General features: G+C 35.2%; 1 long non-coding RNA gene across 1 annotated transcript; it reads left to right on the forward strand.

Annotated features, from left to right (window-relative positions):
* The first annotated feature begins 245 nt into the window (after positions 1-245).
* Positions 246-1,612, forward strand: LOC108373610 (uncharacterized). The gene is made up of 2 exons (XR_001848976.1): positions 246-298; positions 1,513-1,612. It is a non-coding gene; the product is annotated as an uncharacterized LOC108373610 (long non-coding RNA).
* Positions 1,613-5,383: the final 3,771 nt, after the last annotated feature.

A 5,383-nucleotide genomic window follows, 5' to 3' on the forward strand; every position in this document is an offset into this window, starting at 1 on the left:
ACACACACGCACTTGACATTTTATGTTATGTACATAAACGCATTATGCACCCAAGCGATACTGCGATTGAGTCGCATGGGTTAGGTTCTCATAGTTATCAGTAACAAATAGAAATGTAAATACAAATATATATATATATATACATACACAAACATACATACATACTACATGTACATGTAACCTAGAATTAATAATTGTATTATAAATAAACGCTCCACAGAATGTGGAGTCAGTTACATTTTTACCGCAGTGAGAAGCATTTTGCTTGAGTTTGGCTGAACACACACCTTTCTTTAAAGTGCTGTATCTTGGAAACCTTTTAACGAAACTTAATGAAAAAAAGTATTTATCCCGTCTTATTATGGGTTTTAATTGTAAATTTTTTACCTTAATGTGCAACGTATAAAAAAAACAAAAAAAAAATAAGTAAACATTTTCCTTTTTGATTACAGAATTTTTAAAAAATTTGATTTTTACATAAAAACATTGTCTGTAATATAAACTTTAAGTACCCAAATGATCGTCTAACGCTCGAACAATATGATAAATAGGCATTGAAATTTTGTGAAATTGTATATTTTTGAGAGAGGAAGGGTGTGCAAAAAAACAAAAACAATATGAATAAATCATGTTAACTTTACTAAAGGTCTGGAATCATGAAAATCCCTTCAAGGAAATGGCAGAATTGAACTTTGTTGCAAGTTCACATGGGAAATCTGCCTACGACGTGATTGGAGGAAATTTTAAGAGACTAGCAGCTAGAGCAAGTCTTCAAAACCTGATGTTACAACAAATTCCTGTAAAAAATAACTGTAACTAACTTTTCAGTGGACTTTATTTCGACTATGACTACTGGCCAATTACTTTAATCCTATTTTAAGCTAGTTTAAAAGGTTAAATAACATCAAGTTAGGGAGCTTCATATCCTCATTTGACGAATCTTTAAATCAATAAATAATTTTTTTCTTTTTAATTCTTATTGTAATAAAAGCGCGTTGACGGAAGAAATAANATAACTGTAACTAACTTTTCAGTGGACTTTATTTCGACTATGACTACTGGCCAATTACTTTAATCCTATTTTAAGCTAGTTTAAAAGGTTAAATAACATCAAGTTAGGGAGCTTCATATCCTCATTTGACGAATCTTTAAATCAATAAATAATTTTTTTCTTTTTAATTCTTATTGTAATAAAAGCGCGTTGACAGAAGAAATAATTTTTTTTCATTAAGTTTCGTTAAAAGGTTTCCAAGATACAGCACTTTAAAGAAAAGTATGTATGACTTTTTCTTAAAATTTAAGTCTCGTGTAAATAGACAACCCTACGTCATATCGGCAAAATATGCTGCACGTATATTCATGTCACCTAGACCTTCAATCTCTTCAACTTTCATCCAAATCCTGAGAGGTCGCGCACAGAGGTGGCCGCCGTGACATGAAATGCCTCAAAAGAAAGCCTTAGTTTACTAAAACCATTCTAGACCTTATAAAAGAGCGAAACACTGCTTATAGATATTGGAAGCGGAATCCTACGGATGAACTTTGGAATAAAGTAACAACAAAACTACATCAATCAAAAAAATACGCTTTGTGGAAAAATATTAAATCAATGGGAGTCTGCGATAAGGATAAAAAAACCTGTTCCGTTGATGCCAATGTGATGAACTCCTATTTTATTGGGATAAATAAGCAAACAAATCCTTCGTCGTATGTGATAAATCAGCATCTTATCTCGAAATCGGGTTCTGAATTTACGTGTGATGTACATAGTCACTGAAGATGAAGTTGTAAGGAGTATCCATGCCATAAAATCGAATTCCATTGGTGTGGATGGTATTAGCTTGTGATTTTTAAAACTGATTCTTCTCTACGTCCTTCCCTCGCTCACAAACATAATAAATTTTATTATAACCTCTTCTACATTCCCAAACAAATGGAAAGTGGCAAATGTTATTCCGATTCCTAAAAGTAAAATTTATGACTATAGACCCATCAGTGTTGTGTCGGCACTATCAAGTCTTTGAAAAATGTATCTCTAAACAAATAGTCTTGCATCTGAATTAGGGATGCCAATTCCGGGATCCTGGGATCCCGGTGTTTTTGACGTCCCGGGAATCCCGGGATTTGCTTGCATTAGTCCCGAAAATTTTGAAATATCAAATTGATAGTAAGAATTTGTTTATGAATTTTGAAATATGATATTTGTAAAATGCCGTTTTGACTGCAATTAACAAAATGCTTGAAACTGTACTTTTAAATTGTAGTCTGAGCCTTTTTTGAAGAAGATTTTGAACTTACTCATAGCGTCGCTAATGTAAACGAACAGAGAGTTTTAAGGAAAAGTTAGATAATTTTTTAGATCAATCTACTCAAAACTTCCTCAAATCAAAAAACTTATAATTTAACCAACGTGCTGGTAAAAGACGTTCAAATATTTTGTAATGGTGGAGATAGGGGTCATTATCTTCAAATGGATTATGTCTACCTTTTGACAGTTCAGCCTAAAAGTGTTGATGCCGAAATATGTTTTTGATCAGTAGGTTTTGTATGTAAAAACTGCAGGTCTAGCTTAGAAGACTCCGATTTGAATGCTTTGCTGCTCTTACAAAAAAATTTTAAGTGCAATAATAACAACACCGGCACAAAAAGGGGTGTATGTTTTAACCAGATCCAACTACCAACATGTATTTCGAACCGCTGAATCCGATTCTGAGATCCGTTTGACTCGTACACCCTCAAAATTTCTAGTGAAATGCAAAAAAAAAATGGCAAAAAATTCTCCATTCGCCATTTCTTTATAGAGTAGAATAAACATGTTTAGAGAAATTTCAAAAGTACCTGGTATTTACATTATTATTTGTGATGTATACGTTCCTTAATCACATGGTTTATACAATTAAAAAAATGTTTTATATTAAAATTTCTCTGATTTAACAAATATCGCTAGCGTAGAGTGCAAAGTTGCTAAGTACCAATTTAAAAATTGTACAGGAGAGGAAAAAACTTCGTATAGCCATTTTCTTCAAGTATTTCGCAAAACTTTGAATACAACACTTTGCCTGTTTAAAGCAAAGCAAAACTCCATACNCCTGGCCAGTTTACTAAGCTCTCATCCTCTGACGAATCGTTGAACCAGAACTCGTTGTACTCATTTTACCACGTTTTTATAAACTTGCTTTCTTTTTTACTTCATTTTAATTAGAACAAATTTACATAAATATGTGAAAAATATACTATTGTGAACAACCTAAACGAGCGAAATTCACAATAGCGCTATTCTTCATCGAATGAGTGCCATAATACCAAATGCAAATTCGTTCGCTCAGCACTTTCGACCACAGTCGAAAATCGAATGCAACTCATAATAGGGGCCTATGACTCAATTTGAATACCGGGATAAATGCCGGGATCCCGGGATTACCTAAAAAATATCCCGAAATCTCGGGATCCCAATTTTCTTGATATTTTGGCATCCCTAATGAATGAAAATAACCTTTTAAGTGAGGTTGAATCTGGCTTTAGATGTAATCACAGTTGTTCAACAGCAATAATAAAGGTAATGGATGACTTTCGCCCCGCCTTTGATAGCAAATTACTTACCATACTACACTGAGAAAAAGGATTAGTTTCGACAAGTAAAGATATTTAGTTCTGAATTTTGACAATATTTGGGAACTGTTACCAAGGATTGGGAACTATTACCATGGGTTGGTAATTATAATTAAACTAGAAAATGCCCGCTTGCTTCGCGGCGCCTAATAAGATCTTTTGCGTTGGCCAATTCAAAAATAGCGTTTAAGAGCAAAAGCAGTCTGTACAGTAAACATTTTTAGTTTAAATTGAAACGACTAAAAAGCGGAATCCTCCCCACACATATGCCAAGAATAGTGGCGCTGTGATTTCATATGGAATACTAATCCCTTTCTATGTAATACCTATGGTCTTATTTCCACCTCTCTCTGCCTGAGATCTCTGCCAAGCGTGCCTAATATTTTTCTATGATCCTGTAACTTCAGCATTGGTCCGATGTACCATGTAAACCAATAAAAGTCCTTATACGGAAACTCAAGAGCATAGATGAGCGTTTTCAATTATAGGAAGGCCAAGAATCCTCGCTGCCCCACAGGATGAAAAGTTTTCGCGTACATTGGCTAAATGAGTCGTGTGATCTCTTGAATATCGTTCAAATGAAGCCATTGATATACCTATCGTTTTCCTTCTTGGACATATGTGGTCGAATCTTTGAGTCCTACTGCTGTAATAACGGCCGCCTCGAGCAACTTCGTCAATCGGAGGTAGATGCAAGATCACGCTTACACAGTGTTACGGTCTTTATATGCATAGTTAAACGCACCCTTGATTTAGCCATCTGAAAAGTAAATACGTTTAAGATAAACATAGGGCCAAAACAGAGNTACTGCTGTAATAACGGCCGCCTCGAGCAACTTCGTCAATCGGAGGTAGAGGCAAGATCACGCTTACGCNTAAATGAGTCGTGTGATCTCTTGAATATCGTTCAAATGAAGCCATTGATATACCTATCGTTTTCCTTCTTGGACATATGTGGTCGAATCTTTGAGTCCTACTGCTGTAATAACGGCCGCCTCGAGCAACTTCGTCAATCGGAGGTAGATGCAAGATCACGCTTACACAGTGTTACGGTCTTTATATGCATAGTTAAACGCACCCTTGATTTAGCCATCTGAAAAGTAAATACGTTTAAGATAAACATAGGGCCAAAACAGAGCAAACCCCGTGGGGGTTTCTATATATTTCAGGTGCAGCGCCATCCATTGGGTGCCTTTTCTGCAAAACCTTTGCTTGTCATGAAATAAATACGCATTATGAATTCCAATCAGATTTTATAAAAGATACGGATTTTCTAAATACCTAAACTCCAGCGGGTCCATTTTTAGCAAAGGAATTTTTCTTCATACAGGTAGTCACGCTGCGTATTTGAACGAAATCTGTTAATAAATACGACTTTTATAAGTAACTCTACTCCAGCGCCACCAGCGTGTTTTCTAGTAGCCTATAATAGGACCTGCGACAATTTGACTGGGCTCTATTGAGTGGTTTTTGAGTTTAGTCCGAAAAACGGAAATGGCTATCATTTTATGTATGTAATCTTCCTTATCCTGAGTTTTGCCCGAGTAAAATTCACGCGAAAATTTTGATTCCCCCCATGGAAACCAAAAGCGAAAAGTGAACCGGTTCAGGGAAGATGAAACTCGAGATATGTTTGAATGAAAAAAATCATTATGAAAGTAATAAACGTTTCGAATGTGTATTAATAAAATAGGTTCATAAATACGGCTTTTATAAATAACTCGACTGCAGCACCACCTAGCGGGTCCGTTTTTCTCAAGTGCTTTTTTCCTCA

The sequence above is a fragment of the Rhagoletis zephyria genome, unplaced genomic scaffold (assembly GCF_001687245.7).
Source record: "Rhagoletis zephyria isolate East Lansing unplaced genomic scaffold, Rhagoletis_zephyria_1.1 Rzeph_scaffold_06860, whole genome shotgun sequence".
NCBI lineage: Eukaryota > Metazoa > Arthropoda > Insecta > Diptera > Tephritidae > Rhagoletis > Rhagoletis zephyria.